Consider the following 25,455-nt stretch of genomic DNA (forward strand, 5'->3'; position numbering starts at 1 on the left):
GAATGACAAGGCCAAAAGACCTCCTCCTCTCAAGCAAACTTTTGTGAAGGAGGGAGAGGGTGCCTCTAAGGAGAAGAAGAATAATGTGAAGGGTGGTGGTGTCAAGAAGGGCAATACCACCCCTTCCAACAAAGCCGGTGACTTTAATCCTTCTAATGTGCTATGCCGTGCTAGTGATGGGCATGTTTATGCCAAATTTGTTGGTTCTCCTTATGAGTACATTGAATGGTCTATTTGGGTTCCTAAGACCCTTGTTACTAACATCAAAGGACCCATTACAAAATGGGTACCTAAAACCAAGCATTGATCTCTTGTAGGTGTTTGCTTCCGGTGGGGGATCATGGTTGCTCGATAGTGGAGCCACAAATCATATGACCGGAAGCAAGGACTTGGTGGTGGACGTGCACAAGATTCCATCTATGCCCACCAATGTCGAGTGGGGTGATGCCTCGTCATCTAAGGTATTGGGACTTGGCAAGGTTGTCATTTCTCATGATCTCACGATCGAGAAGGTCATGCTTGTTGAGTCCCTTGCATACAATTTACTTTCCGTTCGTCAACTTGCACTCATGGGCTTTGCCACTTTCTTTGATATTGATATAGTGGCCCTCTTGTGGAGCAAGACTCTTAAAGTAGCCTTTGTTGGGCATGTCAAGAACAGTCTCTATGTGATTAAGTTCTCGGAGCGACCCACTAAGACCGCGACATGCCTAATGGCTAAAGTTGACGTGGGATGGATGTGGCATCGCTGTTTAGCCCATGTCAATATGAGATCTTTGCAAAGTCTTCTCAAGGGGGACCATGTCCTTGGACTAACAAATGTTAGTTTTGCCAAAGATCGTGCTTGCAGTGCTTGTATCGAAGGAAAGCTACATGAGAAGGCTCACCCTCCCACGACTATCATCTACTCGAAGAGGCCTTTGGAGCTCCTTCACTTGGATCTCTTTGGGCCTCCATCCTTTCATAGTCTTGGGGGTAGAAAGTATTGCTTGGTGATTGTGGATGATTATTCAAGATACACTTGGGTATATTTCTTCAAGAGGAAGAGTGAGACCCAACAAACCGTCATTGACTTTGCAAATAAAGCTCAACGCCAACACAATGCAAAGATCTTGACGATAAGGAGTGACAATGTCACCGAGTTCAAGAACTACACCTTGGATGAGTTTCTTAGTGATGAGGGGATCAAGCATCAATATTCCGCACCATACATCCCTCAACAAAATGGTGTAGCGGAGAGGAAGAAGACGTTGATGGATGCGGCAAGGACCATGATGGCGGAGTTCAAGTCTCCATACAACTTTTGGGCTGAAGCCATCAACACCGCGTGTCATGCAACCAATCGGCTCTTGATAACCCACAAGTATAGGGGATCGCAACAGTTTTCGAGGGTAGAGTATTCAACCCAAATTTATTGATTCGACACAAGGGGAGCCAAAGAATATTCTCAAGTATTAGCAGCTGAGTTGTCAATTCAACCACACCTGGATAACTTAGTATCTGCAACAAAGTATTTAGTAGCAAAGTTGTATGGAAGTAACAGTAACAGTGGCGAAAGTAACAGTGATAGTTTTGTAGTGATTGTAACAGTAACAACGGAAAAGTAAATAAGCAGAGAACAATATGTGAAAAGCTCGTAGGCATTGGATCGGTGATGGATAATTATGCCGGATGCGATTATTCATGCAACAGTTATAACATAGGTGGCACAGAACTAGCTCCAGTTCATCAATGTAATATAGGCATGTATTCCGAATATAGTCATACGTGCTTATGGAAAAGAACTTGCATGACATCTTTTGTCCTACCCTCTCGTGGCAGCGGGGTCCTATTGGAAACTAAGGGATATTAAGGCCTCCTTTTAATAGAGTACCGGACCAAAGCATTAACACATAGTGAATACATGAACTCCTCAAACTACGGTCATCACCGGGAGTGGTCCCGATTATTGTCACTTCGGGGTTGCCGGATCATAACACATAATAGGTGACTATAGACTTGCAAGATAGGATCAAGAACTAACATATATTCATGAAAACATAATAGGTTCAGATCTGAAATCATGGCACTCGGGCCCTAGTGACAAGCATTAAGCATAGCAAAGTCATAGCAACATCAATCTCAGAACATAGTGGATACTAGGGATCAAACCCTAACAAAACTAACTCGATTACATGATAAATCTCATCCAACCCATCACCGTCCAGCAAGCCTATGATGGAATTACTCACGCACGGCGGTGAGCATCATGAAATTGGTGATGGAGGATGGTTGATGATGACGATGGCGATGGATTCCCCTCTCCGGAGCCCCGAACGGACTCCAGATCAGCCCTCCCGAGAGAGATTAGGGCTTGGCGGCGGCTCCGTATCGTAAAACGCGATGAATCCTTCTCTCTGTTTTTTTTCTCCCCGAACGTGAATATATAGAGTTGGAGTTGAGGTCGGTGGAGCACCAGGGGCCCACGAGGCAGGGGGCGCGCCAAGGGGGGTAGGCGCGCCCCCCACCCTCGTGGACAGGGTGTGGGCCCCCTGGCCTTGATCTTTCGCGAGTATTTTTTTTATTATTTCCAAAAATTATCTCCGTGAAGTTTCAGGTCATTCCGAGAACTTCTATTTCTGCACAAAAATAACACCATGGCAATTCTACTGAAAATAGCGTCAGTCCGGGTTAGTTCCATTGAAATCATGCAAGTTAGCGTCCAAAACAAGGGCAAAAGTGTTTGGAAAGTAGATACGACGGAGACGTATCAACTCCCCCAAGCTTAAACCTTTGCTTGTCCTCAAGCAATTCAGTTGATAAACTGAAAGTGATAAAGAAAAACTTTTACAAACTCTGTTTGCTCTTGTTCTTGTAAATATGTAAAGCCAGCATTGAAGTTTTCAGCAAAGATTATGAACTAACTATATTCACAATAACATTTAGGTCTCATGTTTACTCATATCAATGGCATAATCAACTAGCGAGCAATAATAATAAATCTCGAATGACAACACTTTCTCAAAACAATCATAATATGATATAACAAGATGGTATCTTGCTAGCCCTTTCTGAGACCGCAAAACATAAATGCAGAGCACCTTTAAAGATCAAGGACTGACTAAACATTGTAATTCATGGTAAAAGAGATCCAGTCATAGTCATACCCAATATAAATTAATAGTAATGGATGCAAATGACAGCGGTGCTCTCCAGCTAGTGCTTTCACTAAGAGGATGATGACTCAACATAAAAGTAAATAGATAGGCCCTTCGCAGAGGGAAGCAGGGATTTATAGAGGTGCCAGAGCTCAATTTTAAAATAGAGATAAATAATATTTTGAGCGGCATACTTTCATTGTCAACATAACAACCGAGATATCTCGATATCTTCCATGCTACACACATTATAGGCGGTTCCCAAACAGAATGGTAAAGTTTATACTCCCCCTCCACCAACAAGCATCAATCCATGGCTTGTCCGAAACAACGGGTGCCTCCAAGTAACAACAATCCTGGGGGAGTTTTGTTTGCAATTATTTTGATTTGATTTGCTTAAAGCATGGTGTAAGGGCATATTTATCCCTAAGATGTTTTGGTGATTGATGACAATGCTTTTACGGACTAATCGTGTGCATTGAGTGTTTTTCAGAGATTCATCCTTTTGGCACGAGACGATTCCCTCCCCTCGGAGCTTGAAGCGAAGACGGTGTAGTCCTTTCGGATTAGTTTGGTGGACTAGTTTCATAGGGATCACCTTACTATCAAGAGGGGGTCCGTTTTGGAAAGGCTAGGGCAGAATCATCACGTACACTTCCTTTGCCCCTCCCTCCGAGCCTTTCCGTTTCGATGATGGGCTCGTTTCTCTTCTCAGTGTGCTCTCTCTGGTCCCAGCGGTAGTACCGCGGGCCGGAGCGGTAGTACCGCTTGGGTGCTACAAGCGGTAGTACCGCTCTGGGAGCCGTAGTACCGCTCCAGAGCAGTAGTACCGCTAGTAGCCCCCAGCCGTAGTACCGCGGTGGTCTCGTGCTAGTACCGCCTCGATTCGAGGGCTCTTTTTTCGTGTCGGGTTTTATGGTACTGGCCGCGGCAGCGGGGGGCCGTAGTACCGCTCGTATGCGGTAGTACCGCCCTCCCACCACGGTAGTACCGCTGTGGGCCAAGCGGCAGTACCGCGAGGAGGAGCGGTAGTACCGCTTATAGTGGCAAGCGGTAGTACCGCTGGCACAGCGGTAGTACCGCCCTCTGCGGGGCAGAAGTGGGGTTAACGGTTGGCTTGTTCCCCCCACTATATAAGGGGGTATTCTTCCCCAAAGTTGACCTACCTCTTCCCCCAAAAGCTCCATTGTTGCTCCAAGCTCCATTTTCGCCCGATCTCTCTCCCTAGCCAATCAAACTTGTTGATTTGCTCGGGATTGCTTGAGAAGGCCACGATCTACACTTCCACCAAGAGAAATTTGATTCCCCCCACTTATCCCTAGCGGATCTTGTTACTCTTGGGTGTTTGAGCACCCTAGACGGTTGAGGTCACCGCGGAGCCATAGTCCATTATGGTGAAGCTTTGTGGTGTCGTTGGGAGCCTCCAATTAAGTTGTGGAGATTGCCCCAACCTTGTTTGTAAAGGTCCGGTCGCCGCCTTCAAGGGCACCAATAGTGGAATCATGGCATCTCGCATTGTGTGAGGGCGTGAGGAGAATACGGCGGCCCTAGTGGCTTCTTGGGGAGCATTGTGCCTCCACACCGCTCCAACGGAGACGTACTTCCCTTCAAAAGGAAGGAACTTCAGTAACACATCCTCGTCTTCACCGGCTCCACTCTTGGTTATCTCGTTCCTTTACTTACGCAAGTTTACTCGTGTTATATCTCTTACTTGCTTGCATGCTTGTTGTCATTGCATCATATAGGTTGCTCACTTAGTTGCATATCTAGACAACCTATTTTGATGCAAAGTTTAATTTGGTAAAGAAAAGCTAAAAATTGTTAGTTGCCTATTCACCCCCCTCTAGTCAACTATATCGATCCTTTCAATTGGTATCAGAGCCTCGTCTCTTTATTAAGGACTTTACCGTCCAAAGAGTATGGTTGACGTCGTAGACGGTGTGGGGGAGCACTCCGGTGAGAATCCAGTCTCGTCTACGGGAGATGGGGGAACCGCGGTCTCTCGTAAGGAATTCAATGTGGCGTTGGACACATTGAAAACCTCCATGACGACCAAGGTCGAAAGCATGTTGAATAAATTCTTAGAAGGGCTTAAACTTACCACCGCACCGTTGAAAGTGGGTGATCCCGCTAACAAGGTGACGGATGCTACCTCCGACAAGGGGGAAGCTACTAGCGAGAAAGCTCCTTTTTCTAGTGATAAAAATGGGACCGGCATCTTTGCCCATGTGGAACCTCCACCTGTCTATGGTGGACCGCTCCCTTCCACTCATTTGAATCATGCCGGCCCGACCCCTAAGATTGAGAAGAATGTAGATTTTGATTCTTGGGTCTATCATTTTAAGCGTCATTTAAATCATGTGAACACTAACCTTTGGAGAATCATTGAAGAGGGTTTTTATCCGCATGACCGAAGTAACTTCACTCCTAGAGAAGTTGTGGATCATCAATTCAATGAGAATGCTCTCTTCATCATCCAAGAAGCAATCCCACCCGGAGATCTTCCTCATCTCCGGCCTTACACCGTGGCCAAAGATGCTTGGCTCCAAGTTGTTTCCCTCCATCAGGGAAGCGCAAGCATTCAACGCTCCAACTATGAAGTGGTGCAAGATGAAGCCGACGAGTTTGCGATGAAAGAAGATGAAGAACCTCGTGAGCTTTTTCGGAGAGTAACCAAACTCGCGGTCTCTCTCCGAGATCATGGAAGTAAGGACACGGATGACAATTGGATCAAGCGCAAATTCCTCAAGGCAATGATGCCCTACCACAAAGCCATGTCCTCTGTAATTCGTCAAAGGCCGGACTTCCACACCTTGTCATCAAGTGAAGTGTTGGATGAATTTGTTGCTATGAGCATCTTGGACAAGACCGCCGACAATGCAGTTCTTCGTTCTCAAAGAGTAAAGAAGCCCAACCTTGCTCTAAAGGCCAAGGTTAGTATGGAGGAAGAGGAAGAAGAGGAAGAAGAGGAGGGCAACCTCGAAGATACGAAGTATGCCTATCATGAACACATGGCTCTTGCTTCAAGGCAATTTTGGAGCAAGAAGAACACAAGGCCAAACTTCAACAAGAGCAATTCAAGTGGCGCAAAGGGCAAGCAACGGATGAGGACTTGCTTCAATTGTGGCAATGTGAGCCACTTTGTTGCGGAGTTCCCTTACGAGAAGAGGGAAGACAATGGTGGCAAGCTCATTAGAAAAGACAAGGCCAAGTCGTTCCCCAACAAGAGCAACTTCACCAAGAAGACTCCTCCCAAGGCGTTGGTGGTTCAAGAAGAGTACAATGAGGATGATGACGATGATGAAGATGGTGAGTCGGTTGCCATGGCCTCCGTTGCCATTCTGAAGACTCCACGGGTGTCTCTCTTCGACTCACCCAATGAGAACATCACCGCCAAGTGCTTCATGGCTAAAGCCACCAATAAGGTAACCTCCAACATCAAAACTACCATCATTAATCATCCTTCTTTGACGGATAGCATTGATGAACATGAGGGGACAAATGTGGAGGAAAATGAGTTTGAGATCTTTATGGGTAAACTCAAGGGTAAATCCAAGAAGCACTTCGTTGCTCTCTTGGAACAACTTGGTGAAGCCAATGACATGATCGAGGCTCACGAAGATACCATCTCTAAGATGGAGGGGCATAGTCGTGACTATGCCGATGAGATTTCGGATCTTTCCAATGCTGTTGACAAAGAGCGTGGTCTTCGTTTGGCTCTTGAGGAGTCATACAACAATGATCATGCTAAGTTAAATAAAGATCTTGATCATGCTCTTGTTGTGTCTCGTGTGCTAAACTCCGAGAAGGCAAAACTTGGGGTTGATCTTGCTAGACTTAAAGAGGAGTTTGACATTCTCGACAAGGCTCACAAAGTCTTGAAGGGTGCTCATGCTAGCCTCAAGGAGTCTCATGATCAACTCCAAGTAATGCTAACTAAGGAGAAAGCCACCTTTCCTCATATGGTGTTAATTGATAATGAAAATGCTACTAACCCTTGTTGTGAGCATGTGCATCTTGTTGAGGAGAATGCTAAGTTGAAGGAGCAACTTGAGAAAGGCCTTGTGTCATGCATACAAGGTGAGAAGAACCTCAACGACCTTTTGAGAAATCAAAAGGAAGTTGTAGCCAAGGAGGGGATTGGGTTCGCTCCCAAGCCCAAGAACAAGAAGAAGAATGACAAGACCAAACGACCTCCCCCTCTCAAGCAAACTTTTGTGAAAGAGGGAGAGGGTACTTCCAAGGAGAAGAAGAACAATGCGAAGGGTGACAGTGTTAAAAAGGGCAATTCCACCCCATCCAACAAAGCCGGCGATTTTAATCCTTCTTATGTGTTATGTCATGCAAGTGATGGGCATGTCTATGCCAAGTTTGTTGGTTCTCCTCATGAGTATATTGAATGGTCCATTTGGGTTCCTAAGACCCTTGTTACTAACATCAAAGGACCCATTACAAAATGGGTACCTAAAACCAAGCATTGATCTCTTGTAGGTGTTTGCTTCCGGTGGGGGATCATGGTTGCTCGATAGTGGAGCTACAAATCATATGACCGGAAGCAAGGACTTGGTGGTGGACGTGCACAAGATTCCATCTATGCCCACCAATGTCGAGTGGGGTGATGCCTCGTCTTCTAAGGTATTGGGACTCGGCAAAGTTGTCATTTCTAATGATCTCACGATCGAGAAGGTCATGCTAGTTGAGTCCCTTGCATACAATTTACTTTCCGTTCGTCAACTTGCTATCATGGGCTTTGCCACTTTCTTTGATATTGATACCGTGGCCCTCTTGTGGAGCAAGACTCTTAAAGTAGCCTTTGTTGGGCATGTCGAGAACGGTCTCTATGTGATTAACTTTTCGGAGCAACCCACTAAGACCGCGACATGCCTAATGGCTAAAGTTGACGTGGGATGGCTTTGGCATTGCCGTTTAGCCCATGTCAATATGAGATCTTTGCAAAGTCTTCTCAAGGGGGACCATGTCCGTGGACTAACGAACGTTAGTTTTGCTAAAGATCGTGCTTGCAGTGCTTGTATCGAAGGAAAGCTTCATGAGAAGGCTCACCCTCCCACGACTCTCATTTACTCGAAGAGGACCTTGGAGCTCCTTCATTTGGATATCTTTGGGCCTCCATCCTTTGATAGTCTTGGGGGTAGAAAATATTGCTTGGTAATTGTGGATGACTATTCTAGATACACTTGGGTGTATTTTTTCAAGAGGAAGAGTGAGACCCAACAAACAGTCATTGACTTTGCAAATGAAGCCCAACGTCAACACAATGCAAAGATCTTGACTATAAGAAGTGACAACGGCACCGAGTTCAAGAACTACACCCTGGAGAGTTTCTTAGTGATGAGGGGATCAAGCATCAATATTCCGCACCTTACACCCCTCAACAAAATGGTGTTGCGGAGAGGAAGAACCGGACGTTGATGGATGCGGCAAGGACCATGATGGTGGAGTTCAAGTCTCCATACAACTTTTGGGCCGAAGCCATCAACACCGCGTGTCATGCTTCAAATCGGCTCTATCTCCGCAAAGGCTTGAACAAGACTCCATATGAGATACTCACCGGTAACAAGCCCAACCTCAAGTACTTTCGGGTGTTTGGGTGTAAGTGTTTCATTCTCAAGAAAGGTGTTCGTTTGTCTAAATTTGAGACTAGAGCTCATGAGGGCATATTTGTTGGTTATGCTACAAACTCCCATGCTTACCGTGTTCTCAATAAGTCCACGTGACTTATTGAGGAGACGTGTAATGTGGAGTTTGATGAGAATAACGGCTCCCAAGTGGAGCAAAGTGGTACTTGTGATGTAGGTGATGAAATTCCTCCCCAAGCCATAAGAAGAATGGGTGTTGGATATATCCTACCCATTGAGGAACCCCTTGTGGCCGAAGGAGAAGGACAATGCTCCACTCAAGTGGAGCCATCACCAACCCAAGACCCACACGCTTCCGAAGAACAAAGTGAAGGCCCTCAACCTCATGAACAAGATCAAGGGCAAGATCAACCTCAAGATGGTGGTGATCCACCAAATGATGCCCAAGGTCAAGTTCCTCCCCTCGAGCAAGTTCAAGATCAAGAACAAGCTCAAGACGACACTCAAGATGATCAAGTAACCCCTCCTCACTTCACTTCCGAGGAGGAATTGGAGCGTCGTGCCGCTAAGATCGCTTCCAAGGTCACCACCAAAGGTCATCTCATGGAGAATGTGGTTGGAAGCCTAAGAAAGGGGGTAAGCACTCGTAGACAATTAGCAAACTATTGTGAACATCATGCGTTTGTTTCTTGTGTCGAACCCCAAAAGGTTTATGAAGCGCTCGAGGACCCGGATTGGCTCAACGCCATGCATGAAGAACTCAACAACTTCGAACATAACCAAGTGTGGAAGTTAGTGCCAAGGCCAACCGGGAATCATAATGTCATTGGAATCAAGTGGATATTCAAGAACAAGCAAGACGCTCATGGAATCATTGTTCGCAACAAGGCTCGTTTGGTGGCACAAGGCTACTCCCAAGTCGAGGGTATCGACTACGGTGAAACCTTTGCCCCCGTCGCTCGCCTTGAATCTATTCGTTTGTTGATTGCTTATGCTTCTCATCATAATTTCACATTGCAACAAATGGATGTGAAGAGTGCTTTTCTTAATGGTCCCATAAATGAGTTGGTATATGTCAAACAACCCCCCGGGTTCGAAGATCCCTATTTCCCCGATCATGTGTATCAACTCCACAAGGCGCTCTATGGCCTTAAACAAGCCCCACGTGCGTGGTATGAGCATCTTACGGAGTTGTTACAAGATCGTGGATTCGAAATCGGGAAAATCGACCCCACTCTTTTTACTAAGAAGGTCAAAGGGGAGTTGTTTGTGTGCCAACTATATGTTGATGATATTATTTTTGGTTCCCCTAACAAAGCCTTCAATGAAGAATTTGCCGCTCTCATGACCTCAAAGTTCAAGATGTCTATGATGGGAGAGTTGAAGTTCTTTCTCGGATTCGAAATCAAACAAAGAAGAGAAGGAACCTTCATCAACCAAGCCAAATACACTCAAGACATGCTGAAGAGATTCAAGCTAAGTGATGTCAAGCCGGCTTCCACTCCAATGCCCACCAAGTGCCAACTTGACATTGATCCCAATGGTAAAGCGGTGGATCAAAAGGTATATCGCTCCATGATTGGATCCTTGCTTTACCTTTGTGCATCTAGACCGGATATCATGTTGAGTGTGGGAATTTGTGCACGGTTTCAAGCCGCACCTAAGGAAAGCCACTTTGTGGCGGTCAAGCGAATCTTTCGATATTTGGCTCATACCCCAAACTTTGGCTTATGGTACCCAAGAGGAGCAAACTTCAAGCTTGTAGGTTATTCGGACTCCGATTGGGCGGGAGACAAAGTGGATAGGAAGTCCACTTCCGGAGGGTGCCAATTTCTTGGTTGCTCTTTGGTAAGTTGGTCTTCTAAAAAGCAAAGTTGTGTGTCTCTCTCGTCCACCGAAGCAGAGTATGTGGCAGCCGGGAGTTGCTGTGCACAACTCTTATGGATGAGGCAAACTTTAAAGGATTACGGTGTCATTTGTGACAAAGTGCCTCTTTGGTGTGACAATGAAAGTGCCATCAAGATTTCTCTCAACCCGGTGCAACACTTCAAGACGAAGCATATTGAGATTCGGTATCACTTCATCCGGGATCATATTAGGCGAGGGGAGATCGAGCTCAACTATGTCAACACTCATGATAACCTTGCAGATATTTTCACGAAGCCATTGGATGAAGCAAGATTTCGCAAGTTAAGGCATGAGCTAAATATCATTGATTCGAGCAATGTGGTTTGAACCTTTGCACACCCCTCACATTCATTGTGCATTCTTGTCTAGGTGTAGGCATGGACTTAGGGGGAGTGTTGTTCTCTCAATGAACTCTCCCTCCCCCCATAATGCATAAACTAATCTCACTCTTTCACATTAGCCATTTTTGATGGTACTTGTGCTTCAAAGACGAGCTTTGGTCATGGGCCCAAGGATAATTCTTCGCGGTGCCATACCAAGTGACTCAAACATAGGTGGCCTCGGCCACCGCCCTCTCGTTTAGAGGTGTGTGATTCTTGTTCTCTTACTGGTGCTCTTGTTGGTCTTCTTGCCGTTGTTTCCCGTCTTTCGTTTTGCGCCGTAAGTGTTGAGTCTGGTTTGAGTTGCGCTGGGCGGTACTACCGTTGTGAAGGCGCGGTACTACCGCTGGAGCGGTACTACCGCTCCACGGAGCGGTACTACCGCTTATGTGGCTAAGCGGTACTACCGCCCACCACCACGGTACTACCGCTGAGGGGCGGGGCCAGGGGGTTAAGTCGTGGGCAGGGGTGGTTTCCTCCCCCATACCCATTTGCTTCGTCCCGTGGTTCCTCTTCCTCTCTCTCCAGCGCCATCTCACCGCGGGAGGGCTCCGGCGGCTCTCCGTCTCCGGACCGTTCCTTCCCATTTCCTTCGGTGGAGTCGATCCCCACCTCGTCCTCTTGCCATGGATGCCGGTATTGCCCCCGTTCCTCTTCTCTTCTTGTCTAGTTTTCAGATCTCGCGTTTTAGGGGCAATAGTAGTTGCATCTCTAGATTTTTGGCCAAATCTAGGCTTGAGTAGGATGGAGAAGGTAACTAGACTCTTTGGATTGATGTTTGGTAGGTTTATTTTTGAATTTGGCATCCCCGGTAGTGCCGGATCTGACCACGGCAGTAGGGATCCACCGTGCCCCGTCTCGGGCGGTACTACCGCTCATATGGCGCGGTACTACCGCTGGAGCCGTACTACCGCTGCGGGGGCACGGTACTACCGCTGGTGCGGTACTGCCGCTGGGCAGGCACGGTACTACCGCTGGATGCCCAGTTCCATTGTTTCCTACCACATGTTGATCCATATTTGTTGTGTTTATTTGGTTTTGATCGCTCTGTCTGGTTGTTTCTTGTGTCCGTGTGTTTGGTTCCAGGTGATGAACATCCTGAGCAGCAAGTCCGCCGTGTCAACCCAGGGCGTTCAACGTCAAAGCGGTACCGCTCATCTGAGATTGCAGGTGGTTCTTCCAGTGCTCCACCGCCGCCAGGGGGTGCTTCCTCTAGTGCTAATCCTCCTCGCAAGAAGAAGATTGCCAACCGACCGAAGCCAAGTGGCAAGAAGGTGACTGAGATGTCTAGCAAGGAATTCTGGGACAGGCGTCGGCGCAACCCATATGAGGAAGACCAAGAACCCAACCTTGTCAATCGCCCGTTCTGGAACCGGTTTCAGTATGCCACATACTTTGATGTGATCAAGGCTAAGAAGAACCTCTTTGTCAATGTTCATTCCATCAACACGGATGCTATGGAGAAGGACCCTGAGTACTTTGGTGATGCCCTTCAGATGTGCTCTCAGTTGAACATTCTCAGGATCATGCAGTTCAACAAGGACTTTGATGCAGATTTGCTGGCACAGTTCTTTGCCACTATTCACCTAGGAACTGATGCAGACAGGACTCTGACTTGGATGACAAATGGAAAGGTGCTAGCTGTCAAGTGGCAGGCCTTCATGGGGCTGCTTGAGGTGGAAGATCAAGGGCTCGAGACTCCAGTCGGTTTTCGTCCTCACCAAAATGTTACCTCCACTCACAAGCAAGCTCTCTGGCCCTACTGTACTCGGAAGGTCAACCCTGAGACCAGGAAGGAAACCTATGAGTCGTCTGCCTATCTGGACATCCTTCACCGTATCTTCCGCGAGACTCTCTTCCCTCGTATTGGGAATCTCGACATGGTACACTCTTATCTTGTGGACATGCTTCTCTTCTGCCAGCGTGAGAAGGAAGCAAACACTGGCGAGTCCCTGGACATCTCTCATGTCATGTGGTCTGAACTCCTTGCTGCTGTTTCTGAGCGCAAGTGCCCAATTTATGGTCCGTTCATTATGTTGCTTATTGAGAGGGCCTGGAGACATACCTATCCTGAGGAGCAGCTGGAGACTGGAGAGTTGGTTTCTCATGAGATCAAGCGTCTGAGGAAGAAGGATAATTGGGGTAGGTCTGGAGTTCCATCTTCTGCTGCTGCCATGGAGACTGAGGACGGGGCTGATGCCGGTGATGATGATGAGGATTATGTGCCTCCTGGGACAGAGCCTTCTGCGAAAGAGCCCTCTTGGGCAAAGAAGCTCAAACACAAGATGGAGAAGCTGTTCTGCATGGAGTCTCACGGTCAGTACATGACTCATGTGGCTGAGAAGAAGGCAAGAGGATGTCACAAGGAGCTTATGCGTCAGATGGGTGCGACTGTCACCAGCGGCTCTGAGGGTCAGATCACTGAGGAGGAGGAGTGGATCCAGCAGCACTGTCCGTGGACCGATTCAGATGCCGAGCAGTTTCCGGGCAAGGACAGCAGTGCAGATGATCACGCAGAGTCCTGATGTTCGGGATCCTCAGCATGCTCTCACCTGGAGCCGTAGGTCAGCTCTTTGCCCCTTTTGGTGTCTCGATGCCAAAGGGGGAGAGAGTTTATTGGATTTGCATCGTTGTGTTGCGAGTGTGTCTTTGCCTTTGTGCTTTTGTTGTGTGCTACCTTGTGCTTTGCTTGGTTTTGTGTTCAGTGAGACCTTAGTTCAAGTCATATGGTGTGAGACATATGCTACCCTATCCTTATCATATCTTTATCTTTGTCTCTAGTCATTTGATATCTCATGAGTTACATGCTTCAGTATGTCATATATCCTGCTATCTTGTATCTCGCTTAGGTTGTTGGTCTCTAAAATACAGGGGGAGTGTTGATCCTAGTATGTGTGTCGTGCAGTCCAAAGCACTTATCTTGATGGCACACATCTAGGGGGAGCCCGTCTATATTTTAGAGATTTGGGGTTTGCTTATGTCCTTTGTCTTTTCCCAGTTGTGCAAATCCCGTATTGTCATCAATCCACCAAAAAGGGGGAGATTGTAAGGGCATATTTATCCCTAAGATGTTTTGGTGATTGATGACAATGCTTTTACGGACTAATCGTGTGCATTGAGTGTTTTTCAGAGATTCATCCTTTTGGCACGAGACGATTCCCTCCCCTCGGAGCTTGAAGCGAAGACGGTGTAGTCCTTTCGGATTAGTTTGGTGGACTAGTTTCATAGGGATCACCGTACTATCAAGAGGGGGTCCGTTTTGGAAAGGCTAGGGCGGAATCATCACGTACACTTCCTTTGCCCCTCCCTCCAAGCCTTTCCGTTTCGATGATGGGCTCGTTTCTCTTCTCAGTGTGCTCTCTCTGGTCCCAGCGGTAGTACCGCGGGCCGGAGCGGTAGTACCGCTTGGGTGCTACAAGCGGTAGTACCGCTCTGGAGCGGTAGTACCGCCCAGAGTAGTAGTACCGCTAGTAGCCCCCAACTGTGTGCTCTCTCTGGTCCCAGCGGTAGTACCGCGGGACGGAGCGGTAGTACCGCTTGGGTGCTACAAGCGGTAGTACCACTCTGGGAGCGGTAGTACCGCTCCAGAGCAGTAGTACCGCTAGTAGCCCCTAGCCGTAGTACCGCGGTGGTCTCGTGCTAGTACCGCCTCGATTCGAGGGCTCTTTTTTCGTGTCGGGTTTTACGGTACTGGCCGCGGCAGCGGGGGGCCGTAGTACCGCTCGTATGCGGTAGTACTGCCCTCCCACCGCGGTAGTACCGCTGTGGGCCAAGCGGCAGTACCGCGAGGAGGAGCGGTAGTACCGCTTATAGTGGCAAGCGGTAGTACCGCTGGCACAGCGGTAGTACCGCTCTCTGCGGGGCAGAAGTGGGGGTAACGGTTGGCTTGTTCCCCCCACTATATAAGGGGGTCTTCTTCCCCAAAGTTGACCTACCTCTTCCCCCAAAAGCTCCATTGTTGCTCCAAGCTCCATTTTCGCCCGATCTCTCTCCCTAGCCAATCAAACTTGTTGATTTGCTCGGGATTGCTTGAGAAGGCCACGATCTACACTTCCACCAAGAGAAATTTGATTCCCCCCACTTATCCCTAGCGGATCTTGTTACTCTTGGGTGTTTGAGCACCCTAGACGGTTGAGGTCACCGCGGAGCCATAGTCCATTGTGGTGAAGCTTTGTGGTGTCGTTGGGAGCCTCCAATTAAGTTGTGGAGATTGCCCCAACCTTGTTTGTAAAGGTCTGGTCGCCGCCTTCAAGGGCACCAATAGTGGAATCACGGCATCTCGCATTGTGTGAGGGCGTGAGGAGAATACGGTGGCCCTAGTGGCTTCTTGGGGAGCATTGTGCCTCCACACCGCTCCAACGGAGACGTACTTCCCTTCAAAAGGAAGGAACTTCGGTAACACATCCTCGTCTTCACCGGCTCCACTCTTGGTTATCTCGTTCCTTTACTTATGCAAGTTTACTCGTGTTATATCTCTTACTTGCTTGCGTGCTTGTTGTCATTGCATCATATAGGTTGCTCACTTAGTTGCATATCTAGACAACCTATTTTGATGCAAAGTTTAATTTGGTAAAGAAAAGCTAAAAATTGTTAGTTGCCTATTCACCCCCCCCTCTAGTCAACTATATCGATCCTTTCACATGGGACTGGGCATCCCGGTGACCAGCCATTTTCTCGTGAGTGAGGAGCGGAGTCCACTCCTCTTGAGAATAACCCGCCTAGCATGGAAGATACAGATAGCCCTAGTTGATACATGAGCTATTCGAGCATACAAAACAGAATTTCATTTGAAGGTTTAGAGTTTTAGCACATACAAATTTACTTGGAACGGCAGGTAGATACCGCATATAGGAAGGTATGGTGGACTCATATGGAATAACTTTGGGGTTTAAGGGATTGGATGCACAAGCAGTATTCCTGCTTAGTACAAGTGAAGGCTAGAAAAAGACTGGGAAGCGACCAACTAGAGAGCGACAACAGTTATGAACATGCATTAAAATTAATAAACATTGAGTGCAAGCATGAGTAGGATATAATCCACCATGAACATAAATATCGTGGAGGCTATGTTGATTTTGTTCAACCTCATGTGCGAACATGTGCCAAGTCGAGTCACTCGAATCATTCAAAGGAGGATACCACCCCACTATACCACATGACAACCATTTTAATAGCATGTTGGCACGCAAGGTAAACCATTATAAACTCCTAGCTAATTAAGCATGGCATAAGCAACTATAATCTCTAATTGTCATTGCAAATATGTTTATTCATAATAGGCTGAATCAGGAACGATGAACTAATCATATTTACGAAAACAAGAGAGGTCGAGTTCATACCAGCTTTTCTCATCTCAATCAATTCATCATATATCGTCATTATTGCCTTTCACTTGCACGACCGAACGGTGATAATAATAATAGTGCACGTGCTTTGGACTATGCTGGAATCTGCAAGCATTCAATAAACAAGAGAAGACAAGGCAATATGAGCTCTTGGTTAAATTAACAATAATGCATATAAGAGCCACTTCAACATTTTCATAATAGTCTTCTCTTATCGACACCCAAAGAAAAGAAAACAAATAAAACTATTTACACGGGAAAGCTCCCAACAAGCAAAAGAAGAACAAGAAATCTTTTTGGGTTTTCTTTTAATTACTACTACTACAACATAAAAAGTAAATTAGCTAAAAGCTACACCTAATTTTTTTTGGTTTTTCTTAAGGTTATTCAAACACACAAGAAGAAAGCAAGAAAAGAAAGTAAACTAGCATGGATAGTACAATGAAAAAGTATGAGCACCGACAACTAGCCTGAGTGTGTGAGCATGAATGTAATGTCGGTGAGAAATACGTACTCCCCCAAGCTTAGGCTTTTGGCCTAAGTTGGTCTATGGCCACGGCTGGCCTGGCGGATATCCAAAGTTGTAACTGGGGTCGTACTGAGATGGAGCCTCGGGGTGCCACTGGCTGGCAACCTCCTCCGGATCCCACTGGTAAACAGACTATCGTGGAGGATCAAGTTGTGGTTCCGGCCCTGGCTCTGTAACTGATGTGGGGTTCTGGTAGGCATGTAATGCCTCCGACTGAACAAGATACTTGCCTGAAGATTAATTTAAACAAAGAAGGAGCAGGCAAGGTAATAGTCTCAGGGTGATTTTTATCAAATAATAGTCTGTATTTAAGCTCCTTTTTCTTGTTCTTAACAATAAAATCATGTACTACCATACTCTTATAGTCTAGAAAAACAGAAGGCAGCAACTTTTCTTCTTCCTCATAATGCCTAATTGGTATGTTAAAGTGCGCAGCGAGGCGCGAGGCGAAGATACCTCCCAGGATGGGACCTTTAGTACGGTTCAGATTTAACCGCTTGGCAACAATAGAGCCCATACTAAAAGTGTTATCATGGAACAAGGCATGGCACAAAATGATAATATCAGGGGCACTAAGGTTGCCACAGTTTCCGCGACCAATTAAGCATCTACTAGCAAATATTGCAAAATAATGTAGAACAGGAAAGTGTATGCTAGTAATTCTTGCATCGGAAACCTTCCTCGTTTCCCCTACAACAATTGTATCAATAAACCCTTCCACATCGTTACGATGTGGTTCCTCTACGCTGCCCGTAAAGGGCAACTTGCAAACCGCACAAAAATCATAGAGGGTCATCTCCTTATACTCATCATATAAATAAAAATCCACCGAAGGTGGTGACCTCTTAGCATGGAAATGAAAATTTTGCACAAAGATATTAGTGAGTAGGAGATACTGTTCGCGTTGGTCGCGGAGGAAGTCGGTGAGGCCTGCATTCTCAGCCAATTCATAGAAATCATCATAAATCCCGGCTGCTTTCAAGAACTCATCACAAGGCCATTCGCATGGCCGAACCTCCATGGTGCAAGGGAGATTATATTTGGGCCTCTTGTCTTCTTCACTTTGCTTATCCTTCGAGCTTCGGCTCGAAGAGCCCCTTAAAAATCTCTTCATCATTTTCTGAAAATTTCTGAATTTTTTTAGTAACTTCAAATAAAAGTGAACCAAACTCAACAAAATTGATAGCAACTACTCCCTCGAGTGCCTAGAGACTATATCATGCATGAGAACTACTTGGGACCAAATAAATTTGACATGCAAGCTCAAGAACAGGGTCACCTAAGCAGCAAAAATTTGCAATAAATAAAGCACTAGAACAAAAACTAATTGGACCATTGGAGGAGTCACATACCAAAGAACAATCCCCCAAAGCAGTTTCGTGAGTGGAGCTTTGGGCTAGGAGATCGAAAATGGCAGCAAGAAGAGCTAGAACTCGTGCTTGAGCTGGATGAAGATTTTTTTGGGAGGAAGAAGGAGTGTGTGGTGGCTGGAATAAGTGGAGGGGAGCCACCATGGGCCCACGAGGCAGGGGGCGCGCCCTGGACCCTCGTGGCCAGGTGCTTGCTCCCCCTGTTGTGTTCTCAGTGCCAGATATTCTCAAATATTCCAGAAAAAATCATATTTCAATTTCGCAGCATTTGGAGAACTTTTATTTTCGAGGTATTTTTTTATTGCATGGATAAATCAGAAAACAGACAGAAAATACTATTTTGCTTTATTTAATCTAAATAACATAAAGTAAAAAGAAGGTACGGAAGGTTGTGCTTTCTAACTTTATCCATCTCATGCTCATCAAAAGGAATCCACTAACAAGGTTGATCAGGTCTTGTCAACAAACTCATTCCAAATCGCATGAAACCGAAGAATTTTCGAATAGCACTAAGTTACCTCAACGGGGATATGCACATCCCCAATAATAAGAATATCATATCTCTTTTTGACAGTAGGAAGAGGGAATTCAAAACCTCCAAAAATAATTGATGGATTTTTTCCAATAGAATTGATACTGTGGACTTGAGGTTGTTTCCTCGGAAAGTATACCGTATGCTCATTATCATTAACATGAAAAGTGACATTGCCTTTGTTGCAATCAATAACAGCCCCTGCAGTATTCAAAAAGGGTCTTCCAAGAATAATAGACATACTATCGTCCTCGGGAATATCAAGAATAACAAAGTCCGTTAAAATAGTAACGTTTGCAACCACAACAGGTACATCCTCACAAATTCTGACAGGTATAGTAGTTGATTTATCGGCCATTTGCAAAGATATTTCAGTGGGTGTCAACTTATTCAAATCAAGTCTACGATATAAAGAGAGAGGCATAACACTAACACCGGCTCCAAGATCACATAAAGCAGTTCTAACATAGTTTCTTTTAATGGAGCATGGTATAGTTGGTACTCCTGGATCTCCTAGTTTCTTTGGTATTCCACCTTTAAAAGTATAATTAGCAAGCATGGTGGAAATTTTAGCTTCCGGTATCTTTCTTTTATTAGTAACAATATCTTTCATGTACTTAGCATAAGGATTCATTTTAAGCATATCAGTAAAACGCATACGCAAAAAGATGGGTCTAACCATTTCAACAAAGTGCTCAAAATCCTCATCATCTTTTTTCTTGGATGTTTTAGGAGGAAAGCCATGGGTTTCTGAACCCATGGTTCTCTTTCTTTACCGTGCTTCCTAGCAACAAAGTCTCTCTTATCATAATGTTGATTCTTTGATTGTGGGTTATCAAGATCAACAGCAGGTTCAATTCCTACATCATTGTTATTGCTAGGTTGAGCATCAACATGAACATCATCATTAACATTATCACTAGGTTCATGTTCATCACCAGATTGTGTTTCAGCATCAGAGATAGAAATATCATTGGGATTCTCAGGTGTGTCAACAACAGGTTCACTAGAAGCATGCAAAGTCCTATCATTTTTCTTTTTCTTCCTTTTGGAAGGACTAGGTGCATCAACATTAGTTCTCTGAGAATCTTGCTCAATTCTCTTAGGGTGGCCCTCAGGATATAAAGGTTCCTGAGTCATTTTACCCCCTCTAGTCATAACTCTAACACCATTATCATTCTTCTTATTATTTAATTCATTGAGCAAATCATTTTGAGCTTTAAGCACTTGTTCTACTTGAGTGGTAACCATAGAAGCATGTTTACTAATGAGTTTAAGTTCACCCTTAACTCTAGATATATAATCATTCAAGTGTTCAATCATATAAGCATTGCGTTTCAATTGTCTACCAAAATAAGCATTGAAATATTCTTGCTTAACCATAAAATTATCAAACTCATCTAAGCATTGGCTAGCAAACTTAGTAGGCGGGATTTCAGCTTTTTTATCTATCGAGAGAATTTACCTTTACTACCTGTGTCGGGTTATCAAGACCATGTATTTCTTCGATAGGTGGTAAATTAAGGCCATGCATTTCTTCAACAGGAGGTAAATTCTTAACATGTTCAGCTTTTATACCTTTTTTTTCATAGATTTCTTTGCCTCTTGTATATCTTCAGGACTAAGAAATAGAATACCCCTTTTCTTCGGAGTTGGCTTAGGAGTTAGTTCAGGAAGTGTCCAATTGTTTTGATTAGTCAACATATTATTCAATAGTAATTCAGCTTGATCAACTGTTCTTTCCCTGAAAACACAACCAGCACAACTATCCAGGTGGTCTCTGGAAGTATCGGTTAGTCCATTATAAAAGATATCAAGTATTTCATTCTTCTTGAGAGGATGATCAGGCAAAGCATTAAGTAATTGGAGAAGCCTCCCCCAAGCTTGTGGGAGACTCTCTTCTTCAGTTTGCACAAAATTATATATATCCCTTAAAGCAGCTTGTTTCTTATGAGCAGGGAAATATTTAGCAGAGAAGTAATAAATCATATCCTGGGGAATACGCACACAACAAGGATCAAGAGAATTAAACCATGTCTTAGCATCACCTTTTAATGAGCACGGAAATAACTTAAGGATATAATAGTAGCGAGTTTTCTCATCATTAGTGAATAGGGTAGCTATATCATGTAATTTAGTAAGATGTGCCACAACAGTTTCAGATTCATAGCCATAAAAAGGATCAGATTCAACCAGAGTAATTATCCCAGGATCGACAGAGAAATCATAATCCTTATCAGTAACAAAGATAGGTGAAGTAGCATAAGCAGGGTCATATTTCATTCTAGCATTCAGAGATTTTTCTTTCAGCTTAACTAATAATTTCTTAAGATCAGATCTATCATTGCAAGCAAGAAAATCTCTAGCAGTTTCTTCATCCATAACATAACCCTCAGGCACAACAGGCAATTCATATCTAGGGGGAGAATCTTCATCATCACTTTCATCAATATTATAAGTTCAATAATTTCATTCTCTCTAGCCCTAGCAAGTTGTTCATCAAGAAATTCACCTAGTGGCACAGTATTATCAAGCATAGAAGTAGTTTCATCATAAGTATCATGCATAGCAGAAGTGGCATCATCAATAACATGCGACATATCAGAATTAATAGCAGAAGCAGGTTTAAGTGTCGCAAGTTTACTTAAAACAGAAGGTGAATCAAGTGCAAAGCTAGATGGCAGTTCCTTAACTCCCTCATAGTTGAGGGGATAAATTTTGGTTTTCTTGTCTTTCGAGTTCCTCATAGTGATCAGCAGATATAAATCCCAAGTGACTCAAAGAATAGATCTATGCTCCCCGGCAACGGCGCCAGAAAATAGTCTTGATAACCCACAAGTATAGGGGATCGCAACAGTTTTCGAGGATAGAGTATTCAACCCAAATTTATTGATTTGACACAAGGGGAGCCAAAGAATATTCTCAAGTATTAGCAGCTGACTTGTCAATTCAACCACACATGGATAACTTAGTATCTGCAGCAAAGTATTTAGTAGCAAAGTAGTATGGAATTAACAGTAACAGTGGCAAAAGTAACAGTGATAGTTTTGTAGTGGTTGTAACAGTAGCAACGGAAAAGTAAATAAGCAGAGAACAATATGTGAAAAGCTCGTAGGCATTGGATCAGTGATGGATAATTATGCCGGATGCGATTATTCATGCAATAGTTATAACATAGGGTGACACAGTACTAGCTCCAGTTCATCAATGTAATGTAGGCATGTATTCCGAATATAGTCATACGTGCTTATGGAAAAGAACTTGCATGAAATCTTTTGTCCTACCCTCTCGTGGCAGCGGGGTCCTAGCGGAAACTAAGGGATATTTAGGCCTCCTTTTAATAGAGTACCGGACCAAAGCATTAACACATAGTGAATACATGAACTCCTTAAACTACGGTCATCACCGGGAGTGGTCCCGATTATTGTCACTTCGGGGTTGTCGGATCATAACACATAATAGGTGACTATAGACTTGCAAGATAGGATCAAGAACTCACATATATTCATGAAAACATAATAGGTTCAGATCTGAAATCATGGCACTCGGGCCCTAGTGACAAGCATTAAGCATAGCAAAGTCATAGCAACATCAATCTTAGAACATAGTGGATACTAGGGATCAAACCCTAACAAAACTAACTCGATTACATGATAAATCTCATCCAACCCATCACCTCCAGCAAGCCTACGATGGAATTACTCGCGCACGGCGGTGAGCATCATGAAATTGGTGATGGAGGATGGTTGATGATGACGATGGCGACGGATTCCCCTCTCCGGAGCCCCGAACGGACTCCAGATCAGCCCTCCCGAGAGAGATTAGGGCTTGTTGGCGGCTCCGTATCGTAAAACGCGATGAATCCTTCTCTCTGATTTTTTCTCCCCGAACGTGAATATATAGAGTTGGAGTTGAGGTCGGTGGAGCACCAGGGGGCCCACGAGGCAGGGGGGCACGCCCAGGGGGTAGGTGCGCCCCCCACCCTCGTGGACAGGGTGTGGGCCCCTGGCCTTGATTCTTTCGTTAGTATTTTTTATTATTCCCAAAAATAATCTCCGTGAAGTTTCAGGTCATTATGAGAACTTTTATTTCTGCACAGAAATAACACCATGGCAATTCTGCTGAAAACATCGTCAGTCCGGGTTAGTTCCATTCAAATCATGCAAGTTAGAGTCCAAAACAAGGGCAAAAGTGTTTGGAAAAGTAGATACGACGGAGACGTATCAGCTCTATCTCTGCAAAGGCTTGAACAAGACTCCATATGAGATACTCACCGGTAACAAGCCCAACCTCAAGTACTTCCGGGTGTTCGGGTTTAAGTGCTTCATTCTCAAGAAAGGTGTTCGGTTGTCTAAATTTGAGGCTAGAGCTCATGAGGGCATATTTGTTGGTTATGCTACAAACTCTCATGCTTACCGTGTCCTCAATAAGTCCACGAGACTTATTGAGGAGACGTGTAACGTAGAGTTTGATGAGAATAACGGCTCCCAAGTGGAGCAAAGTGGTACTTGTGATGTAGGTGATGAAATTCTTCCCCAAGCCATAAGAAGAATGGTGTTGGTCATATCCTACCCATTGAGGAACCCCTTGTGGCCGAAGGAGAAGGACAATGTTCCACTCAAGTGGAACCATCACCAACCCAAGACCCACACGCTTCCGAAGAACAAAGTGAAGGCCCTCCACCATTTGGACAAGACCTAGGGCAAGATCAACCTCAAGATGGTGGTGAACCACCAAGTGATGCCCAAAGTCAAGTTCTCACCCCGAGCAAGTTCAAGATAAAGAGCAAGCTCAAGATCAAGAACAAGCTCAAGACGACGCTCAAGATGATCAAGTTTCCGCTCCTCAACTCACTTCAGAGGAGGAATTGGAGCGTCGTGCCGCTAAGATTGCATCCAAGCTCACTACCAAGGGTCATCTCATGACGAATGTGCTTGGGAGCATTCGAAAGGGGGTAAGCACTCGTAGACAATTAGCAAACTATTGTGAACATCATGCGTTTTCTCTTGTGTTGAACCCCAAAAGGTCTATGTGGCGCTCGAGGATCCGGATTGGCTTAATGTCATGCATGAAGAACTCAATAACTTCGAGCACAACAAGGTGCGGAGATTGGTGCCAAGGCCAACGGGGAACCATAATGTCATTGGAACCAAGTGGATATTCAAGAACAAGCAAGATGCTCACGGGATTATCATTCGCAACAAGGCTCGGTTGGTAGCTCAAGGCTACTCCCAAGTCGAGGGTATCGACTATGGCGAAACCTTTGCTCCTGTTGCTCGCCTTGAATCCATTCATTTGTTGATTGCTTATGCTTCTCATCATAACTTTAAGTTGCAACAAATGGATGTGAAGAGTGCTTTTCTTAATGGTCCTATTAATGAGTTGATGTATGTCAAACAACCCCCCGGGTTCGAGGATCCCTACTTCCCCGATCATGCGTATCAACTCGATAAGGCACTCTATGGCCTTAACCAAGCCCCACGTGCGTGGTATGACCAACTTACCGATTTGTTGCAAGACCGTGGGTTTGTAATTGGGAAAATTGACCCCACTCTTTTTACTAAGAAGGTCAAAGGGGAGTTGTTTGTGTGGCAACTATATGTTGATGATATTATCTTTGGTTCCCCTAACAAAGCTTTCGATGAGGAATTTGCCACTCTCATGACCTCAAAGTTCAAGATGTCCATGATGGGAGAGTTGAAGTTCTTTCTCGGGTTCGAAGTCAAACAAAGAAGAGAAGGAACCTTCATCAACCAAGCCAAATACACTCAAGACTTGCTCAAGAGATTCAAGCTAAGTGATGTCAAGCCGGCTTCCACTCCAATGCCCGTAAAATGCCAACTTTACATTGATCCCAATGGTAAAGCGGTGGATCAAAAGGTATATCGCTCCATGATTGGCTCCTTGCTTTATCTTTGTGCATCTAGACCGGATATCATGTTGAGTGTGGGAATTTGTGCACGGTTTCAAGCCGCACCTGAGGAAAGCCACTTTGTGGCTGTTGATACGTCTCCAACGTATCTATAATGTTTGATTGTTCCATGCTATTATATTATCTGTTTTGGATGTTTAATGGGCTTTATTATGCACTTTTATATTATTTTTCGGACTAACCTACTAACTGGAGGCCCAGTGCAAATTGCTGTTTTTTTGCCTATTTCAATGTTTCACAGAAAAGGAATATCAAACGGAGTCCAAACGGAATGAAACCTACGCGAGGATCGTTTTTGGAACAAACGCAATCCAGGAGACTTGGAGTGGACGTCAAGGAAGCAACGAGGCGCCCAGGGGGGTAGGCGCTCCCCCACCCTCATGGGCCCCTCGTGGCTCCACCGACCTACTTCCTTCGCCTATATATACTCTTATACCCTAAAAACATCGAGGAGCACCACGAAACACTTTTCGACTGCCGCAACCTTCTGTACCCATGAGCTCCCATCTTGGGGCCTTTCCCGGCGCTCCGCCGGAGGGGGAATCGATCACGGAGGGCTTCTACATCAACACCATAGCCTCTCCGATGATGTGTTAGTAGTTTCCCACAGACCTTCGGGTCCATAGTTATTAGCTAGATGGCTTCTTTTCTCTCTTTGGATCTCAATACAAAGTTCTCCTCGATTCTCTTGGAGATCTATTCGATGTAATACTTTTTGCGGTGTG

Source organism: Aegilops tauschii, chromosome 4 (assembly GCF_002575655.3).
Source record: "Aegilops tauschii subsp. strangulata cultivar AL8/78 chromosome 4, Aet v6.0, whole genome shotgun sequence".
NCBI lineage: Eukaryota > Viridiplantae > Streptophyta > Magnoliopsida > Poales > Poaceae > Aegilops > Aegilops tauschii.